Raw genomic sequence first — 22,678 nt, 5'->3', positions numbered from 1 at the left:
TCCGCTCATAGAGCATCTGAATTCACAGTCGGTGTCAAGATCAATAGTTGGTTGGCTCTGTACAGGATGATGTCATACTGGCGGTTCAATTTCTTCGGTTTGGTACCAAGTGGTTTTGAAGTAGTCTTAGGAGTCACGGTGGATTGAGACATCGATCCAGAGGATTTCGGCTTGGACAATTTTTTTTTAGGTTTAGGAGACTGCAATGGTGAATTGATGACTGAAGAGACCGGTGGCATTTGTGAAGCTTGAGAATCCTCCATACTGTATGGTGGACGGAGAGATTGCCCCCACAGGAAAGATTTTAGATGTTGTTGACGGAGCTTGATGGCTTGTTTAGGAAAGTTTTTTGCAATAGGAGCAAGAAGTTGGTTGATGTGATTCTCCCAAACAAAACAAGCAAGAATCGTGGCCGTCAGAAACCGGCAACTTATTTGTGTACGAAGTGCACCTCTTAAACAGCCCTGTCGGGGCCATAAAAAAGCGTGAGGAAAAGGAAAAACGGGCGGAGGGGGAATAAAAATGACGAGAAACTAGAGGAGTAACAAAAGGTTACAAAAGTCTATTTGAAAATACAAATGATTAATTTTGTTTTCCCAGCAAAAGAACCAATTTGTGTGAACGGAATGCTCAGAGATGAGACCTCAGCGGTGGCAAAAAGGAACTGAGGTAATCACCACGACCGGCAGACCACGTGTACTGGGGGGCAGTCCTAGCAAATGCATGTTTGAGCCCTAGAATATTCTGCAGGTGCAGATTAACCCATTAACCCATTAGTGTGCATTCACAGAGACCACGAAGAAGAAACTACTCTTCAGAGGGGGCTTTTGATTGCAACCTCATATGAATTTTTGCCTCATGCGCTGCCAATTTATTATGAAAATGTTACGGCATCTAATCCTTTTATGGTTTCATTCCATCTCTATGATTTTCACTTTCTTTGCCTTGGTTTTGTTTGCCTGATTTTACCGACTGTTAATCCCCTAGAATAGTGCACTGCACTAATGGGGCTGTAAACAAGCAAGCAAGGCAGGGTGTGCACTGGAAACATGCAGAAGCAGTTACGGAAGAAACACCAAGTTACAGAATCAAGTGGCAGAATCTCATTTCACTTCCACCATGATTTCAGGTACACACTTCCCAGGCCTAAGAGAGAACGTTCATCTGTAGCAAGCAGTAAAATCAGTTGGTGTGACATAAATCGGTCATGTTTATGCCAGCACACCACCTTTCTAGGCTAGACATATAACCTATACCAATCAATATATGAAAACTTCATGGCACATTAATATGGTCCTTTTATATGCTTACACATAACAGGTCTGATAAAAACCTCGTGCCTGAGGTTTTTTAGTGTTCCCAATACTCTGGCAAGGAGCAGCACTGTGGCAAGATGTTAAAAACAGAATCAACCTTCCCCTACCCTGAATGGGCCTAGCAGACGTTTTACAGTGCACACCCAATAGAAGGGCAATGAATTAACCATCTGACATACAATGACACAGGGCTCTCTTAAAATCAAGTCCAGTGAGGGTCATGCAGATCACAAGTACCATCTGCCTGTAGTTATTTCTGACAGTCATATCTTATTTGGGGAAATAACAGCTTTTAAAGTTTCTCTGCCAGATTCCCTCAGCACGGACATCCACTGTCAGGCTTGCTAAACATAACAGTAGGCCCTATCCATGGAAAGAAAAGCTGGTCTCAAAGAATTTGCAATGCCTCTCAGATGCCTGGCACATTTTTCAAACATAACCTCAGTCCCACGATCCAGAGAGCTGATCCAAATCTATACTTTAAAGGGGCCCAGGAATAAAGTATAGGGTGTTGGAAAACCACGAGACTCAAAAGCAGCAGTTCTGCTATGGACTCTCTTCCAGATGATGCGCCTGTAAGCTCAGCCTTGCTCCCTCCCCATCTATAAAATGGGCTACTAGAACTCAAAACACTCATCAGGTCAGTTATGTACATACTGACTTTAAATATTCAACAAATATTCAACTGAGCTCTAACAACCGCGTTTCCCAGAAAATAAGACAGGGTCTCATATTAATTTTTGCTCAAAAAATGCATTAGGGATTTTCAGGGGATTCTTTCTTTCTTTCACGTACAACAATCAGTCATGTCATCTTCTTCTGGTTGCTGCACAACAGTGGAGGGCAGGGTTTCACTTACCTGGGGCTTATTTTTGGGGTAGGGCTTATATTACGAGCATCCTGAAAAATCATTCGTTCGTTTAGTCGTGTCCGACTCTTCGTGACCCCATGGACCAGAGCACGCCAGGCCCTCCTATCTTCCACTGCCTCCCGGAGTTGGGTCAGATTCATGTTGGTTGCTTCGGTGACACTGTCCAACCATCTCATCCTCGGTCGTCCCCTTCTCCTCTTGCCTTCACACTTTCCCAACATTAAGGTCTTTTCCAGGGAGTCCTCTCTTCTCATGAGATGGCCAAAGTATTGGAGCCTCAGCTTCAGGATCTGTCCTTTCAGTGAGCACTCAGGGTTGATTTCCTTTAGAATTGATAGGTTTGTTCTCCTTGCAGTCCAGGGGACTCTCAAGAGCCTCCTCCAGCACCACAATTCAAAGGCATCAATTCTTTGGCGGTCAGCTTTCTTTATACTAGGGCTTATTTTCAGGTTAGGTCGTACTTTTGGGGATATGGGGTAGTCCAAATTCATGGGATAAATTGGTATTACAGTGGTGCCCTGCATAGCGACGTTAATCTGTTCCAGGATTAACGTCGCTATCCGGATTCGTCACTATGCGGGGGGAGAACCCATAGGAACGTTTAATGCATTCCTATTGGGGAAAAACTCACCGCTATGCGGGGAATCCTCCATCCAGCCGCCATTTTCACCGCCCAGTAAGCGAGGGCAGGGCACGAAAACGCTGTGGGTGGCCATTTTGTTGACCCAGCGGCCATTTTGGAACCTCCAATCAGCTGTTTGTAAGACATCGCAATGCGAAGATCGGTAAGCGAAACGCTTACCTATCATCACAATGCGATGTTTTCCCTATCTAAAACATCGCAATGAGATCGCAAAAAATGTGTCGCTATGCGGATTCGTCATTAAACTGTGCTCTCGTTAAGCGAGGCACCACTGTATTTGGTCACTGTCCCAAACACTGCCACATTCCCCAATCTCTGGTTCATCACATACACAGCAAGAATCCAAAATCAAAGAGCTTCACTCAGCCAGCTCCTCTGTTCCCTCCTTCTACTATAGAAAAAACATTCTGAGCAAAGAGGATGCATTTTCAGCCAGACGGTACCAATATTCTGAAGAGACTGCTTGGCCTTCAGACAAGTGAAGACTCGCAGCCTCACCAGATGGCCAGATCAGCCATGTTTTTGAAATATTTAGAGTACCACACAATTAGATTCCATTTCAATCTCGGTATTGGATGTTAATCCACTGCCTCAGTAGCTATTTAATCGGCTTTGGGCAGAAACTAACAGAACTGAGAATCTTCAACCAAGTGTAACAGAATCGGGACCAGATACCCCTCCACTAAGGGGACATAGGCACACATATTCACTTCGTGAGCCTCTAGCTGAGCAGAAGACCCAAATCTCTGTCTAGCCGCCCATACTCACTGTGTTCAAAACTAAACTTCAATCCACTGAAACTAAGCGGTACCCAAAGACAGTTGTTGCACTGAAACCTGTACTCATCCAGATCTTCTCCACGAAAAGGTGCAAAGCCTCAAACAGCGGCTGGGTTGCTTCTGCCAGCATTGTCATAAAAGAACAACACAGTTGTTCATATCGGCTGTCTTTAAGTTCCCTTTCTATAAAACCAGTGTTATTCCAATACAACCATGGCTCCTTATCGAGAGTATAGGTTAAAGTTTATGCAGAAGTATTATTTCTGAGAAAATATAGCAGGAGCATCATAGGTTATTGGATGTTTTTACACAATGAACGTGTCAGGAAGTGGTACTGAAACCACAACACAGATCAGACCACAGAGGCATTTTGAATAGGATTCATTTCCACTTCTGTGGCAAGAATTACCACATCAGCAGTGTTTTAAAATCACTTTACATTTAGGAATGCTGCTTTTGACATACTCAGTGCACCGCCCCCTCCCCAACTATTAGATCTCTGTAAAGAGAAGATCTGGTGGACAGTAGCAGTGCACATGGTTAATCCATTTTTATATTCAGGGATGAAGGAGACATGCACCAGTAGAATATTAGAGAATTTATACACCACACCTCAGTATAGGCTGCCAGACTGGCATATAATTATAGGACCAGACAAAACAGAATTAATGAAAAGACAGTACAAAAATAGGAAAGGACAGGGGCAGTGCTCTCGCACACATAAAATATTTTAAAAGCTAGTTCTAAGATTCCTTTTTATAAAGGACTAAAAGACCATACCTTTTTATAAAAGACTAAAAACTAATTGAGGGATCAGAAAGTAAAGAGTTGCTTTGTAAAGATTCCAACTACAAGATGAAACTCCTGGAATTATCACTGTAACTAATTAGTTTGTAAAAGCAACAAACTTTGAAAGCAGGGGCACTCAGTTCCACGTTCCCCCATACTTCTTTGCCATAGTGAGAAACAAGGCGAGGAATGGAATAATGTAAATTACTTCTGCGGGGACCTATGACCCTCTGATATTTTCTAATATTATTCCCAAAACTAACCCACCTGGTGGAGGCTGATGGAGTTCAACAACATTTAGAGAGTAACAAGCTCCCCAAGTTCAGCCCCTGCATTATACAGATCTCCATATGGTAGGACAGGAATTACCTGCCAAGGAATTTCATTGTAGAAAACAAGTGTTCCCTTCCAAGTGGGTTAGAAAGAAAAAAAGAACAATTTCAATGGGATGCAAATAGTTTTTTTTTTAATGCTGACACCTGGGTGGGGGCTTGTTTCTGAAAAGGAAAGACTTGTATGCAGAGGAAGGCTTTCTTGGCAGAAACTACACAGGAAGGTGGGCCAGCAGACCTCCACAGAGAGCAAGGTCAGTGCTGAGGCCACCCACAGCAGTGAAGCCAAGGAGAAAAGGGGCTGCACTGCAATCCAATTTGCAGCTCCCTTTATGGCAGCCTGTCCAGTCATAACCACTACCACAACACAGAGGCTTCAGCAGGCAGTATCCCCTTGCTTCTGCCCCCACCCTGCTCTGGAAGGCAGATTCCCATTTAGGAATCCACCGCACAAAATCAGCCTCCAGCATGGTGAAGCCCATGACACTTCCATGCTGGATTCAATGGCTCTCCTGTGTACAGTGGTACCTCGCAAGATGAACGCCTCGCCCCACAAAAAACTCACAAGACAAAAGGGTCTTGTGATTTTCCCATGACTTGCAAGATGGCTTTTCTTATGGCCATGCTTCACAAGATGATTTTTTTTTTTTTTTTTTTTTGGTCTTGTCATTTTCGCAAGATGAAAAAATTGCATTCGTCTTGCAAGGCATCTCATAAGAATGCATTGAAGGCAATTTCAATGCATTCCTATGGGAAACAGCGCTTTGCAAGACAATAGTTTTCGCAGTACAAAAGGACTCTCAGAACGAATTGTTTTCGTCTTGAGAGGCACCACTGTACTATTAAGGATGCATGATCTCTTGCTCCTGCAACCTGTGATGCAGGTCCTCGCCCACTAATTTTGTCACTCCTAGCCTCACAGGACTTTAAACTTATAAAGGAATTTATCATCACAGCTATGCCCAGGATAACTAGCAGGTTGTTGCGTCTATCTGACAGACACAGAAGCGAGGAACAGGAAGGCAACGGAAATAGTTTGCAGACATCTGAGCCAGCCTTCACAAATTACCTCTCCGCACAAAGGAGCACAGACGGTCCCATGTGAAAGGATGCTCCCTGCTTTAAATGCACGTCCCTACACATGTCTATCACCTAAAACGCACCAGCTGGATACAGTAAAACATATCTTAGTACCATCCTGTTTGTGGGACAGGAAGCAACAGTTAGAACTGGATATGGAACAAATGATTGGTTCAAAATTGAGAAAGGAGTATGACAAGGCTGTATTTTGTCCCCCCTGCTTATTTAACTTATACTGTATGCAGAATACATCACGCGAAATGCCTGAACTAAAGGAATCCCAAGCCGGAATTAAGATTGCCTGAAGAAATATCAACAACCTCCAATATGCAGATGATACCACCCTGATGGCAGAAAGTGAGGAGGAATTAAAGAACCTCTTAATGAGGGTGAAAGAGGAGAGTGCAAAACACGGCCACGTCCCATCACCTCCTAGCAAATAGAAGGGAAAGATACGGAGGCAGTGACAGATTTTACTTTCTTGTGCTCCAGGATCACCGCAGATGGTGACAGCAGCCACAAAATTAAAATACGCCTGCTTCTTTGGAGGAAAGTGATGACAAACCTGGACAGCATCTTAAAAAAGCAGAGACATCACCCTGTCGACAAAGGTCTGCATAGTCAAAGTTATGGTTTTTCTAGTAGTGACTTATGGAAGTGAGAGCTGGACCATAAAGAAGGCTGACCGTCGAAGAATGGATGCTTTTGAATTGTGGTGCTGAAAAAGACTCTTGAGAGTCCCCTGGATTGCAAGGAGAATAAACCTATCAATTCTGAAGGAAATCAACCCTGAGTACTCACTGGAAGGACAGATCCTGAAGCTGAGGCTCCAATACTTTGGCCATCTCATGAGAAGACTCCCTGGAAAAGACCCTGATGTTGGGAAAGTGTGAAGGCAAGAGGAGATGACAGAGGACTAGATGGTTGGACAGGGTCATCGAAGTGACCAACATGACTTTGGCCAAACTCCGGGAGGCAGTGGAAGACAGGGGGGCCTGGCATGCTCTGCTCCATGGGGTCACAAAGAGTCAGACACGACTTAACAACTAAACAACAACCATCCTGTTTGGAGGACTTCAATACTACCTTTGACAACTATCTGGAGACTTTAGCAGGCTCAGACTGCTAATGACCATACGAATTTACAGGGACCATGTTACAACAGCTTCACTAGCGATTAGTCAGGTTCTGAGCACAGTCTGAAAGGCTGTTTTTGACCTATAAATCCATACAGTATAAGACTTGGTACCAACTCTTTTTAAATGCTGTACTGGGTTCTCCCTTATTAGCCTTGGGACCCATCATCTCTGAGGGGCCCTTTTCTGGTCCACTACCTTAGGAGGCACACGGGGAGGGGGGGTATCTTGGCGGCTGCTCACATGCAACTGGAATCCTTGGCAAGGAAAATGAGCTTGTCCCTCTGACTGCTGTCCTTTCCCCTGCCAGCAAAGATCTTCACTCAGGCCAGAATGCTCTTGAACAGGGCTTAATTGTTTGGCTGGTCTTATTCCTTTGTTAAAATATTTTCAAATGTTTTTGTAATATGCCTGTATGTAATTGTATTTGTTTTTATTTGAATTTTATTAAGCCACTTGAGCACTATTTGGAAAGGCAAGGGAAGCAGTAGATACATTTAATAAGCAAATGAAAGGAATCCACTATTTCCAAAGTTGTTCCCAACAGAGAAGGTTATTGGAAGAAGAACATGATTGATTGGGAGTAAATTTTCCTGAAAAAAGAAGCAGAGCATCAGAGCTCCCTTGGTTGCAAGTCTCCTCGCTGGAGAAATCAGAAGAACAGATGTGCAAGCCAGGTGTAACATAGGGTCATTTTCATTTGAAAAAGAAAACCCCTGGTTAAGCAACCTTGCAGCTGAGTCTCTTTGCTCACCTATCTATGGATTGGAAAAAAGAAAAAGCTTATTTAAACCTCTACTTTGGTCTGAATAGAATTCTTTTTCACCAGAATGCAACTATCTAATAGCCTCCATTCAAACACCTCTTGAAAAACTGTTGCATTCTTATTCCTATTGATGGGTAAGACCAAGCCAAAGGAGCCATTTGTACAGTACTGGGCAGAAGCAACTTCCAGCACAGCTGAGGCAGTTGCAGGCCTCAGTAGGGGAGAACACTTGCTGCCCCTGGAGCTCAAAGCAGAGGCGCTCAAGGCAGAGTACAACCGCCCTACCTTCCTGCAGGGCCCTAAACATGAAGTATGCAGGGGAGAGGAACCTGCAGCCTTCCAGATGGGCTCACTTTATCACACACAGAGGGTTCACCTCAGGGGAAAATAAACATATGGCTTGCCAAACAAAGAGAAAAGGGACAAACTGGTACAGTAGTAAAAGATAAAGGAAAGTGAAAGACCGCTGTCAATGTGCCCTGTTCCTGCATTGGGCACTGCTCAGCCAGCCTGAGAGAGACTGACCAACGAACCACTAGCAGCCTCTTGGGATTAAGCAAGATATTTATACATTCTTGGCTACTGTACCTATCTGAAACAACCACACCAGGGTAGGAGTGGAACATGGCTTTTGGGCTTCTCCAGAAAATAATTTCTGGGGCCATTTTCCAATCAAAGTCCACAACTGCCCTGGAACACATATTGAAGCTGAACATTTGCAGAATCGAGACTTCAAGAATGATCCCATCATTCTGTTTGTTATTTGCTCTTGGCAGATCTCTCCTAACAAACCCCCCATGCTCAGGAGCCACAAGGCAAGGTGACTGGAATGCACTGGCTGCCTCCATCACTCTCCTCTCTAGCTGGGAGAGAGAATTTGCAGGGTTCAGCCAAGGGAGATGCAGCTGCTGGCTGGGATGTTCCCGTAATAATATCCGGCCTTGTTGCTGCATGTTTTGCTGTGAAACCTGAAGAAGAGATAGGGAATCAATCTCAGAGCATGTAAAGCCAAGCAACAGACTAAGCCATGTGGGGTCGGGGGCCTGGACCTGCCGTAGTGGGGGGTGGCTTAGCCCAACCAGTAAACAAGCCGGCACCACACTTGTTTCTACTGGCCTCATTGCCTAATATTTCACATGCCCAGGGCAGGATGCACAGCTGCCTCAGACATCATGAAAGCTCCATCCTTCTCTCTATCTAGAGGTCATGACCAATTCTTTTTTAATAGAGGGTTAGCAGGTGAAACCTTGGCACCAAGCACTAAGATGAGCCAAAGAGCAGTTTTCAACAAGGTAGCCAATATATATTTATAAAGTTGCAGCAGTAGATTTACTTCCATATGGCTTTCCTGGACTGCAACTTGGTTCCTAACACATATGGAGCATAAGAGTGTATCTTGTTGTGCTCCTTTACCAAAATTATATATACAGTATATAATTTTGCTTTAACAGCCAAACAGATGACTCTAATCTGGAGAGATCTGGGATATTCCACCCCACTCCCATTGCCACCTCAAAATTACATCTATTATTTCCAACTACAACCTACTCTCTAGTCACCCTTCAGGCTTTAAGCTACTAATTAATATTCACATCATTAGAAGCACCATCAGCAGAAATGCCACCTTACAGAGCAACATCAGGAAAGAAGACCAGCTCCCAGTCCAAGGGACTTCAGAGTCCACATTTTTCAACAGTGGAGGGAAGAGGGAAAGAAACATTGGATGAGCATAAGCAAATGCCATTACAGAGACAGGCTTTTTTCCCAGTGGAAGGTGAGATCTAAGAGTTTATAGCTTCACAGCACAGGCACAGGGTCGGGCTGAGATTATTTCAGAAGTGCAGGTTCATTTCATGACAACTTCTGGCAGATAGGAGCATCGAAGATTCTCCATGGCAGGCAAGCTCGCTTTTAAAATGCTCAGACTGTGACAAGCCTCTAGGATCAACTGTGTGAATGCTGGTCCATTACAGTACTGTCAAAGGGTGGCATCAGGGCAGGGGTGAGAGACCGAGGGGTGTGTGTGTCTCTGAGATACGCAGTCAAGAATCAGTTCCTGCCTCATTGGACCAGCCTAATTTTACATATGTAGCATCATACGACTCCCTCATTACATGAGGCACTGCGACAAAGGAGGGCTACCAAAATGTGCCAGATACATTTCTAGTGTGAAAGAAGATATAAGATTCTTCACAACCATCGAATCTCTATTAACGCAATCAATCAAATCTCTATGCACATTCTTTATTCTATTCTCCTTGACAAAGCACTGCTAGATAGCTCAGTGGTTTAGGTCTCTGGCCATGAAGCCAGAGGTTGGAAGTTCGACTCCCCTATGGTGCCTCCTTGACAGGGGCTGGATGGGATGTTCCATCGGGGCCCTTCCAGCTCTGCAGTTCTACGAGTACAGTGGTGCCTCACACAACGATGTTAATTGGTTCCAAAAAAATCAACGTTGTGTGAAACATCGTTCTGTGAAACACCATTTCCCATAGGAATGCATTGAAAACCAGTTAATCCGTTCCAATTGGAACGGATTGCCATCACTGAGTGAAAATCCCCATAGGAAACATCGCTGTGTGAAACAATGTTTCCTTCATTGGAATGTATTGAAGCCGACTCAATACATTTCAATGGCTTTGCGAAGTCCTTTTTCGCTCCTGTAAAAGTGTCTTACAATGTTTGGAAGCTGTTTTAAATGATTGCAATGGTTAGCCCACCTCCTGAAACCTAAGCAAACTGATTTTGGTGTTGTTCTGACACTTCGTTAATTTATGGTAATTTTTTGTTTTCTCCATTGAAAACCATTGGATGGTCTGTCTAATGGTTTCCAATGGAGAAAACAAAAAATCATCATAAATTAACGAAGTGTCAGAACAACACCAAAATCAGTTTGCATAGGTTTCAGGAGGTGGGCTAACCATTGCAAGCATTTAAAACGGCTTCCAAACATTGTAAGACACTTTTACAGGAGCGAAAAGGGAGATCGGGAAGAAAAGGCAAACGGAGATCAAAGAGCCCTTTCCCGATCTCCCTTTTCGCTCCTGTAAAAGTGTCTTACAATGTTTGGAAGCCGTTTTAAATGATTGCAATGGTTAGCCCACCTCCTGAAACCTATGCAAACTGATTTTGGTGTTGTTCTGACACTTCGTTAATTTATGATGATTTTTTGTTTTCTCCATTGGAAACCATTAGACAGACCATCCAATGGTTTCCAATGGAGAAAATTCAAAAAATCATCATAAATTAACGAAGTGTCAGAACAACACCAAAATCAGTTTGCATAGGTTTCAGGAGGTGGGCTAACCATTGCAAGCATTTAAAACGGCTTCCAAACATTGTAAGACACTTTTACAGGAGCGAAAAGGGAGATCGTTGTGTGAAAATCCCCCATAGGAAACATTGCTGTGTGAGGTGGCAAATTTAACAGAAAAAGGCATCGTTGTGTGAATTCATCGTTGTGTGAGGCACCCGTTGTGCGAGGCACCACTGTATTATTATTAAGTCTGAACTGGGGAAGCTTTGTAGAGTGCCAGATCTGCAGGAAAGCCCAGAGAGGGACCAGCAGGACCTCCCAAGTCTCATGGAAAGGGGAGGAGCGCCACACAGCCACATTCAACCTTCACAGAGCCTTTTCATGCCTACAGGCTGGTGATGACAGCAGGGAATTCAGGATTTCCTGGAGACTGAGAAAAAGAGCTAAGGACATACATACATTACTGAACACAAGCACCATCTCAGCAGCTTCCCTCTCCTTGCTTAGAAGCTGTGAGATAGAGGTGCTGAAACCACGCCTCACATATCTAGCACAGGTTCATTCAGCCAGGACTCTTAAATGTGTGGTCCATTTGGGTTTGAGGCAATCTTTGTCTGCTGTGGAAGACAGTGGGCCTAGAGGGAGGATGGGAGGGTAGGCATATGGAAAGGCCAGGCAAAACTCTGGGCCAGGGTTACTCCAACTCTCCCAGCCAAAGCCTCCTCAAAGAAATAAAACCATTTAAGCTTCTAGCTAGAACAAAACATAAAGGCAGATGGCTCATGTGGCGGTTCCAGCTCTTAACCCCAAACCAAGGGCAAGCAGATGGAAACAGAAAGGCTGCAAGGCAGCACAGTTACGATGGGCTGTCCACCCTACCCCCACAGCAGCTTCTCTTGATGAATCACCTAACTCACTCTCCCTCTACCAGGTCCTCCTCCTCTTCCTCTTTGGGGCATCAGCCTGCCCGTCTTCTGATTCTCTACCTACCAGAAGCTGCTAAGCCAAGCCTTGGGATCCCACAGTTGAACGCAATGTTGTTCCTGATGATGAACAGGTTCCCAGGGGTTGGAACAACTCTACCTATGCAGGTGAGTCACTTCCTTTCCCCATCAGGAAAGGTGAGAAAGTGGTTTCCTTTTCATGTTGAAACTTCTGCCAGGCCTATAGTCTTTCCAGATGCCCAACCTCTCCTCCCAGCTCCGCCATGGTGGCTGCCTTCAGCTCAGCCTCTAACATGATTCTTCTGCCCTCATGTTCCCCAACTTCCCAGGTCACTCAAGACATTTCCTACATACGGCCCCCTCACTCCATACCTAATGCCAGTGGGATAGTTCAACGGTCACAATATATCATGATGTACTGCAGCACAAGCTCACCACAGCAAGCCCTGGTTTCCTGTACAGTGGTGCCTCGCAAGACGATTATAATTCGTTCCGCGAAAATCACTGGCTTGCGGAAATTTATTAGTCTTGCGAGGCATCAGTCTCGGGGGGGGGGGGGGGAACCGTCTTGCGAAGCTTGGTCATAGAAAAAAACGTCTTGCGAGGCACCATAGGGATCGCTAAAACCAATCATCTTGTGGGTTTTTCGTCCCCCGAGGCAGTCGTCTTGTGAGGCACCACTGTATTCCTCCCTCTGCTTCTAGCCTGGTCACGAGACATGTGCAAACATTCATTTCCCCTGCTATTTAACCATGATGTGTCCTTCTTGCCTGACCCCTGACAAACTTTGATTCCTCTCAGCAAATGCTTACTTTGAGATTGACGTTTTAAGCAAGCCATGGTTAATATGAAGTGGCTCATATGAAATGTAGGCTAGTCACATAATGTTAAGTGGTGCTTAAACAAAAATGGAAATAAGTTTCCAATATGCTCCTTGCAGGTGCACCAGATATACGGAGGGTTACATGAGCCTGAGGTTCACTATGGCTCATTCCTCTCACAATAAACCTGGGTTTACTGACACATCCAAACCAAATGACTAATACTCCAGAAAGAACTGAACCAAAACTGAGAGGTTTGATGATGCAAACATTGCCACAAATTTTAAAAAGTCACTTTATGACATGCTTTTCCTGTATTTTAGCAACTGCTGTAGCAAGCTGACCCTTTTTCTGTAACAGCAGCTCCTGCCACACATGAAGATATAAACCTATGTTGTTGGGTGAATGCGCCAACACTGTCCCTCCACAGTGCTCCACAAAGTTACCACGCAAATAATTAAAGAGAAAGAGCTCTTGTGCTGTTTGGGTCATAGCGTCTTCTGTGCAAGTCTTTGTTCACACAAAAAAAGGTGGCACGAGCTCACGTTCCATCCTATCCAACGTCAGTCTCTGATCTAAAGAAAATTACACATTTTATTCTTCCATTTTATTCTTCTGGCCTTTGCCGCCAGCTTTGCAAACTCCAAAGGGATGGCCGAAGAATATTAACGCAAGTGAACCTGATGTGGATCACTTCAACCACCCACCATCCTGGAACCTTCATAGATCAGAGTTCACAACTTTTCTCACACCTTCTTTCTGGACAGACCCAGAAACAGCCAACATTCCTAGATTGTTCTGGCTTGCCCTTCCAAACTTGCCTGACACACCAGCTTTGCTTGGGGCCCCTTCAGTGCACACTGAACAAAGTACATGTTTTTCTGGTTTGGTGTGTGCTAGGCTGCTAAACAACGTTTAGAATTGATCTGTACTTGGATACGGGATCCCTTCCCAAAAGCTGCAGCACACAAGCTCCTGCCAAACACCACAGTGGATGCTATGCCCCCCCCCGCCAGGAAATTCCACAGCACCTCCCTCCACTTACTGAATTGGGGCTTTCTAAAAAGATAATGATAATTTAGAAAGTCATCAAGCTGGATATACGTTGGCCACAAGGTCTTAAGTCAGGCTCCAAAGAAATCTAAGACTGAACAAAAACTTAAAATCCTTAAAACTACCATGACGTCCACCTATCTAATGGATAATCAAAAGAACTGGGATATCCCAAGATGTCTCAGTAACAAGGAAAACATATCTGTCTCCAAAGAATGACAAATCTGAAGACTCAGAGGTCAACGAACTAGCTTCTTGACCTCTTACTCGTCTGAGGCAAAATTATACAGCTGTAGATTCCAGCAGTTTGCACAGTAAGGCAATCCTGCTATCTATTAAGAAATCATCTCCAGAAAATCTAAATACAAGACTGACAGGTAAGCTGGCAATATTTGCTCCTGCCTCACAGAACCATAAAACAAACAGGAAATCAAAGTGACAGGTAAACCTTGCCCCACTTTTATATCTGCAGAGCAGACAGGGAGGATGGGGCAGGGGAGAAAAGTGAGGAGGGGTACAGTTGCTTCATTTAATCGCCTGCACAGCAATCCACAAGACAGATGGTCCAACCAAGAAAACACCCACGCTGACAGTTCACAACCCAATTCCTCTCAGGATCACCACCGGATGTACACTACAGCCCAAAAGGCTCATTTGACCAGGACTCTTAAATCACAAGATACTGCAGACTGCCAGGAAGGCAAATAAGTGAGTGCTGGATCATCTCAAGTCTAAACTTTCTCTGGAAGCAAACATGACTATTCTGAGACTATGACACTTTCGGCACATCATGAGAAGACAAGGCTCCTTGGGAAAGACAATTATGCTGGGGAAAGTGGAAGGAAGTAGGAAAACGTGAGAAGATTTGATTCAATAAAGGGAAACTGCCCTTCAGTTTGTAAGACAGAAGGAGGCCTGTCAACAACAGGGTCTTTCGGAAGCCACTAATTCATAGGGTTGCCATAAATCAGAAGCAACTTGACAGTGCATGACAACAACTGAACCATTCCCCATAGCTGCAAGAAAGAGGCCACAGCTCAGAAGCAACTGCTTTCTTTGCTTAGACTCATTTCAGAGGGATAGCCTTTTAAAGTCAATTGCCAAAAATCCTTCCTTCTTTCTTGGGGCTGAAAAGCCAAGAAGAAAAGCAGTGAAGTAATCTCCAGCAAAAATAAAAAAAATTTAAAAAGCTGCGGAGGCATGAAGTACAGTACCCTACTTTCTAACACCAGAGTTAATGGGAACCAGAGAGAAAACACACTACAAGACCCTTGCTGGAAGGGGGCAGAACAGAAAAGATTCATTCTCAGGTGACATTTGCCAAGCCTGCAGTTGGGAGTCCTGGGCTGTGTCTTGAGAGGCTCAGATTCTAGTCCCCATTGAGCCACTAGAGGACTTTCAGCATGACTCAACTCACAGGGCTGTTGTGAGGACAGTGGGCAAGTCACACAAGCTGCCTTGAGCTCACTGGGGAAAAAGCACAATAGAAATATAACTAACGAGGTGCCTACTTCAATCCCTCAGAAGAGGCCTGAAGCCCTGTGGTGTTCCAGCCTCTAGACTGCAACACAAAGCAAACAAAACACTAGTAATTTCATTCTTGGGCATCCTGACATGAGCCAGGATGGAGATCATCTTCCCAGCAGTGCATTGTTCCCCAAGAATCTGGACAAGTAAACTCAGGCCAAGGTTCCCCCACACCTTTGATTTATGCATAGACTGAACACAACAGCAATTTGGCCACAGACTGGGAGAGAGGAGGGACTAAGAGTCACAGGGCTGAAGGTGAAACCCATCCTCCAAGACCCATACTTATTGAAGGACCACTGGGTCAGAGACACCCTTTTGCCTCCACCTGCTGGGCTCAACCACAGCTGCTGCCCCCCACCCCAAACAGCAAATACCTGTTAATTTGGCCAGCTCCCCCGCCACACCCTTGCCGCTCAGGGCTGATTACAACATCTTAAGAAGCCACAACAAAGCAACCTGTGTGAAAACCTTAATAAGCAAGCTGGAAAACATATGGAGAATTTGCTCACAGACAGAAGCTTCTGCTCAGCCAGCAAAGCTGGCCTGAGTCAAAAGGCCAGGGAGGCTTCCCTTGTCCTGACAGAGCAGGAAGGGCAGCGGCAGTGATTTGTACAACACTTTCAGGTAACCCTTCTTTTTGCCATGAGGCTGAATTTATGGTGTGCTTCAGAAGCCTTCAGGACTTCCATCCTCTGTTCCAGTGGGAGCTGCAGTGCAGTAAAATCTGGATGCCCACAAGTTGTTCTTCCCCGACGGTTTGATAGGCCAGTGGGGTGAAGCTCTTTCTGGGGGCGAGGGCTTCTGAGCCCACTGCAAATCTGCGATCTCACAAAACATGTGTCCATGGGAGACAGGGAGAGACTTTTACAAGTGTTCTTCAAAGTCTTGAAGGGTCATCAGGGGAAAGTGAGCAACCATTTGTTCTCTGCGAGACTTTTATAACAAAAGGGTATGTTTGGGCTGAATGATCATAATTGCAGGCCACCAAATTGATTCCAACTTACGACGAACCTTTCCAGGGTTTCCAAGACGGCAAATACCCAGAAGTGATCTGCCAGTCCTTTTTTCTGAGGGTGCCTTGGGACCTGTGCAGCTTGCCCAAGGCTCCACAGCCCAGTTCTTCTCCCAGGAGGCACAGTGGGGAACTGAACTCCTAACTCCACAACCAGAGACTGAAAGCACGGAGCTATCCAGCCAGCCCTTTGGCTGAATAGGAGGAGAGATCCATTCGGGAATAAGAATCCAGTTTCCCAAGCAGGCTCTCTTTTGCTAGACTTACACAAGGAGAAGGTGGGCAGCCATCTGTTTGGCATGCTCTAGCTTGATCACGAAAGCCAGTATGGTGCAATGGATACAGCAACAAACAGTGACTCAGGAGACCTGGGTTTGAATCCCTGGCCGAGCTACAGCAAGCAACTCCCCAGGGGCAATAGTGGCAAAGCCACTCCTTCCCTGTCTCCTGCGCCTTGGAAAAGCCACTGGGGTCACCTTACATCCTTGACAGCACAGAACCCGACAGTTTAGGGCAGAACTAAAGGTGCTCCCCCAGGCCGGTCTCAAAACCTCCAGCTCTCCTAGGACTCCCTCTTCTTTTTCTGGCAAAAGGGATGAAATGCCACCCCAGGAAGCCCCCACAAGTGGCGATTTACCGCCGCCCCCCATTTTGCCCTGGTGAGCACCCAAAGGTACTCATGTCTCAAAACCTTCAGCGGACCTCTGGCCAGTTTTGTATTCCATTCATTTGTCTTTTTTGGGGGGGGGTTGCAATGCTTGCCACTCGTGGACCAACTGCGGGGCAGAAAACGAGGATTCACGGCTCGCCCGCTCGCTCTCCCCCCCACCCCACCGCCCCCACCCCATAAAAACCCCCTGTTCTTGCTTTAAGGCCCCCGGAGCAGGAGTTGGACCAGGCGGCCCTTTCTCCAGCCCCGCTCCGACTCCCGTCAGGCGAAGGCAACCCAGAGGGGGAAGAGGAGCGGCGGGAGGGAGGAGGCTCCCTCACCCCCCACCCACCTCCCGGGATGGGGAGAAGGGGAGCCTGAGGACCTTGAAAGGCCCGAGCAAACGACACCCAACGGCAACTCGCCCCCCGCCGGAGATCCCGGGGACGAGGCTGCCAGCCCGGGGGAGGAGAGGAGGGAAGCGGGGAGAGGGCTCGGCCTCGGCCTGGCTTCCCTCCGCCGGCCCCGCTCTGACGCAAGGCCCGCCCGGGACCTGGAGGGGCGCCGACGGAGAGGAGGCGGAGGCAGGGAGGCCCGGAGAGGAGCCCCCGGTATGTGTGTGGGGGGGTGAGTGAGTGAGGGCCAGGGCCGAGAGCGGGAGGGAGGGAGGGAGGGCCTTTGGCGCACAGGCTCCCCCCCCTGAGCCCGCCTGCCCGCCCGCGGGTGGCGTGGATGACGAGCCGCCGCTGCCCTACCTGTGAGGGGCCCCGCGGGGCGGCCCGCTCCGGCCGGTGAGTCCAGGAAACGGAGGGGGAGCGTCGCTCGCTCGCTGGCCCACCGGGAGGAGGAAGCCCGGCTGGCTGGTCGGTCTCTCGGTCGCTCGCTGGCTCGGCTGCCTCGCGCTCCTCTCGCCGCCTCAGCCACGACGCGCGCTCGCTCCCTCACACGCTCCCTCCCTCACGCGCCGCTCGCGGGCTCCCCGCGGCCACTGGCCCCGCCGCCTGCCACTCACGCCCGCCCCGCGCGCCCATTGGCCTCGAGGCGCGCGCCTCGGCGGCCCGCCCCCCCACGCTGCCCTCCTGGCCGCCAAGCGCGGGCGAAGCGTCCCAAGCTCAGCTCGGCTCTCCTCCACCCCCTCCCCTCCCGTCCTCTCCTCGCCCGGCTTCCCATTGGTCCCCAGGAATCTCCCAATCTTACGTGCCATTGGTGGCTTCTGGAAAGGTTCCTCCCCTTCATCACGGCCCTGGCTGACTCTTGATTTTTATTGGTCAAGAGACCCATCCATTTACAAAGGTCATCCAACGCCTTTCATTCACTGGTCCGGTGGGCGTGTGTGCGTTTTTTTTTTCTTGTCAAAGCGGGGAGACCTACTCCAGCCTTCGAGCGCTGATTGGTTAAACGTTTGCACCGCCCCCTCTCTCTCTTTCTCTTTCTGAAAGCCACGCCGGAGGGGGGGGAGAAAGGCTGCGTCCCCCACGTGGGGACTGGGGGCACGAGCGCTATTGGCCGCCAGCAGCTCGCCCCCCCGACAGCGCTCCCCTTCGACCAATCAGAGGAACGGCAGGGGCGACTAAACCATGCGCGATCCTTTGGGGGGGTCTTTTGTCCTGGATCCCGCCGCGCGCTCGCCTGTCCTCCCGCGCAGGCGCTTGCTGGCGGGTGCGTGCGCCCCGTTGCCTTCTCCGAGGCGGAGCCCTGCGCGAGCCTGCCTGGTGGAGCGGGACCCGGGCGGCCCCGTCCCTTCCACGAGTCCCGCCTCGCTCGGCTGGAGGGGCTTCCCCGAGCAAGCGAGCGAGCGTTGCGCGGGATCCTCGGAGCCCGGAATCGCCCCCTTCTCTTGACACCCCGTCGCTCTGCGAGGAACAGGAGCAGATCCTGGCACGCGGCCCTCCGACCCCGGCAGGAACATGACCCCCCCCCCCAGTTTCTGCGCGCAGCCGGCCGTCTCCACGTGCCCGGGGAGATACGGGGAAGGAGCTGCGAGCCTCGGGGGCTGAGGAGGCGGAGCGACACCGGGGATGGTGGTGGTGGTGGTGGTGGGATTTCAGCAAAAAAAAAGAGAGAGGGGGGGTTGCCTTTGGTTTCCAACCCATCGCTGTCACTCATTCACACACACACGCACGTGCACACGCGTGTCCCCCCTCCCGTTCTGCCTGCCGGCTCTCTCTGGGCTCCAAATGCAACTTCAACGGCAAGGTGGCCTGACCGCTCCTGGGCGAGGGGGCCGCCGCCGCCGCCGCCGTCCGTGCGGGCTCCACGGAGGGGGATGTAAGATGACCTTTTAGGTTAAAGGGACACGAGGTGTTCAATGGGACCAATAGATTGAATTTACCAGGACCCCGGGGCTCCTGAGAAGCCACGATCGCGCACGAGGAGGGGTGGGGTGGGGAACAGACCTCTGGCTCTGGACCGCCTCCACTTCTCTCTCCCCCCCCCACACCCTCCACTGCAAAGCACTCAGGAGCAGGGTGGGGGGGTAAGCGTAGCAGGACTTAAAAGGGGTCTACTTTTCCATGGGGTCACGAAGAGTCGGGAACGACTAAACCCGGGACGGGGGGGGCGAAGGTGTATGTCGGCGGGGGGGAAGAGGATGCCTAGGGGAAGAGATCACCTGGGCTTGCCCTTGCATTTCTCCGGGAAAGGCCCGTGGAGGCGGGGGGGGGGCGGCGGGAAGAAGGGAGCGAGAGAAAGCAATGAAAGAGCAGCCGGGCCTTGCTTGCTTGCCCGCTGGCCGGATGAGTGGAAGTTCATTAACTAGATGGTACATATAAATAAATAAATGACAAATTACACACAAACACACACACACAGCTGCAGCAAGGATAAGGTCAGATGACCCATAGATATGAAGCCCCTCACAAAAACTCCTTGAGGCTGATGATGAGGAAGCCGAGTCTCGGGGCACCTGTGTGGCCCATGGATCTCTAACGCGGCACAACATTGGGGATCTGCTTGAGAAGGGCTCCCACTTTCCACCGACAATCTGGCTGTCTCTCGCCCCCCCCCCCCCCGGGGCCTTTGCTAGCTTGCAGCAAAGTGGGGCCCCGCAGCCAATAAGGAGGAGGTCAATGTGATCAAAAGAAAAAAAGAATGGACAGAGCAAGGAGACTGTGGCGATGTTTATTTTCCTCCCATTCACCAGTAGGCTTACCTCTAGATTTTGCAGCCTTGTAAAAATTGGCAGGCTGGGGCTGAGCTGTGTTTTGAAGTTTTCCATGAAAAAGGAAACAACCTCAGCAATCCTTTACCCCAGGAGGTGCGTCTGGTTCTTGTTGCTTTTACATCCTTCCAAGTAAGGCTACCCAAGGCAAGCAAAGTTTTAAAAAAAACCTTCCCCTTTTGGCAGTCCACCAACTGCCTCTCTGGACCTGCTGCCGGCTCCCTCGGGCTTTTAATCTCTGGACTATCCGTTATCTTAATTATACAAAGGAGACTGGCTTTTTACAGTAGTTAATGACCTTTCCTTTATTGGAGGTTTTGTAAGCAGCTACAATTGATGGGTGAATTTTCCCAGGTAACAGAGGACCTACAAGAACAACATAGTAATGAGTGAAGATTTGTCTTTAAAGTTTTCAAGGTGGATCTCTTAAGGAGGAAAAATTGGCATCCTTCAGTCTCGAGAGACGATGGTAACGTGCTCTGAATGGAGGTCTTGGAACGTCTAGTGTGGCTGAGAAGGCCAATTCGAGAGTACAATTATTGTAGTGTTCATATTTAGTAGCGCCCTAAGAAGCCTTGCTCCCGCCAACGTAGCGGTTCGAAAGCGTGCAAATGCGAGTAGATAAATAGGGACCACTTCGGTGGGAAGGTAACAGCGTTCCGTGTCTAAGTCGCACTGGCCATGTGACCACGGAAGATTGTCTTCAGACAAAACGCTGGCTCTATGGCTTGGAAATGGGGATGAGCACCGGCCCCTAGAGTCGAACACGACTGGACAAAAATTGTCAAGGGGAACCTTTACCTTTTACCTTTAAGAAGCCTTGACTTATGTTGAATCCATTGAGATGGGTGTCTAGCACATGTATATATTTTATCACAGCTGTCTCCCTCTGGATTCTTACTTGTAGTTTCTTTTCCCCAGAATAGACACTTTTAGATCTTGTGCAGAGTGTCCTGGTAAAATAAAATGATGTGAAACAGGTTTCTCTGTGTTAGCAGTTTTAGAAGAGGTAGCTGTGTTAGTCTTTGTGAGCATATCAGGCAAAACCAAATGAAACAAAACACGGCATGGCATAATTTTACGTTCCTCTGTTGTGGTAGTTCTAAATTTTAGCTCCATTTTTAAATGGCTTGCTATGTGACCGAGCATTCCTGGATCTAATCTGGAATTCAGTTTTCCAGACAGAAGCGAGGAAGAGGAATTTATAGGATTCCTTCCAAGAAATAAAATAAAATCATCTGCTCTTAGCTGCCATCTGCTGGAAACAAACTGTTTCCCCCCTCTTCCCAGCTAAAAGTGTTAACAAAAATGGCAACGTGATGATGTGTGGAGTACCCGCTCTTTTCTCAGGGTTGTGCATCACACTTTCCTCACAGTGGGATGGGCTGTGCTCCCCAAAACATCTGTAGAGCATCTGGCTATGGGGCAGGCTGTAGTAGTACTTTAAAAAAGTCAAGTGTGATGAATAAGGGTGGGTTTTGTGAGATGTAATGGGGGGTTGCAAAAAAAAAAAAAAAAAGAACAAGAACCCAGTTTCGTAAAGAACCAAATCCCTTATGAATACACAGTGGAAGTGAAGAACAGATTTAAGGAACTAGATTCGGTGGACAGAGTGCCTGAAGAACTATGGACGGAGGCTCGTAACATTGTACAGGAGGCAGCAACAAAAACCATCCCAAAGAAAAGGAAATGCAAGAAAGCAAAGTGGCTGTCCAACGAGGCCTTAGAAATAGCAGAGAGGAGAAGGGAAGCAAAATGCAAGGGAGATAGGGAAAGTTACAGAAAACTGAATGCAAGGAGAGACAAGAGGGCCTTCTTAAATGAACAGTGCAAAGATATAGAGGAAAATAATAGAAAAGGAAAAACCAGAGATCTGCTCAAGAAAATTGGAGATATTAAAGGAACATTTTGCGCAAAGATGAACGTGATAAAGGACAAAAATGGTAGGGACCTATCAGAAGCAGATGACATCACAAAGAATTGGCAAGAATACACAGAAGATTTATACTAGAAAGACTTGACTGCTCCGGACAACCCAGATAGCGTGGTTGCTGACCTTGAGCCAGACATCCTGGAGAGTGAAGTCAAGTGGGCCTTAGAAAGCCTGGCTAACAACAAGGCCAGTGGAGGTGATGGCATTCCAGATGAAGTATTTAAAATCTTAAAAGACGACGCTGTTAAGGTGCTACACTCAAAATGCCAGCAAGTTTGGAAAACTCAGCAGCGGCCAGAGAAATGGAAAAATTCAGTCTACATCCCAATCCCAAAGAAGGGCAGTGCCAAAGAATGTTCCAACTACCGTACAATTGCACTCATTTCCCACACTAGCAAGGTTATGCTCAAAATCCTCCAAGGCAGGCTTCAGCAGTATATGGACCGAGAACTCCCAGAAGTACAAGCTGGATTCTGAAGGGGCAGAAGAGCTAGAGACCAAATTGCTAACATGCTCTGGATTATAGAGAAAGCCAGAGAATTCCAGAAAAAAATCTACTTCTGCTTCATTGACTATGCAAAATCCTTTGACTGTGTGGACCACAGCAA

General features: G+C 47.7%; 1 protein-coding gene across 2 annotated transcripts in view; it reads right to left on the bottom strand.

Moving 5' to 3' along the window:
- Positions 1 to 17,928, bottom strand: part of PAIP2B (poly(A) binding protein interacting protein 2B) — a 39,722-nt gene extending 21,794 nt beyond the window's left edge. The window contains exon 1 of one of the 2 annotated variants that reach the window (XM_073002183.2): positions 17,733 to 17,928. The gene's annotated coding sequence lies outside the window, so the exon portion shown is untranslated. Of the gene's footprint in view, positions 1 to 16,327; positions 16,425 to 17,732 lie in introns of those variants that run through there. The other variant, XM_073002184.2, reaches the window with a different exon arrangement.
- Between the last annotated feature and the right edge of the window lie 4,750 nt (positions 17,929 to 22,678).

This window comes from Pogona vitticeps, chromosome 5, assembly GCF_051106095.1.
Source record: "Pogona vitticeps strain Pit_001003342236 chromosome 5, PviZW2.1, whole genome shotgun sequence".
Taxonomy (NCBI): Eukaryota; Metazoa; Chordata; class Lepidosauria; order Squamata; family Agamidae; genus Pogona; species Pogona vitticeps.
This window is presented reverse-complemented; position numbering and strand designations above follow the sequence as displayed.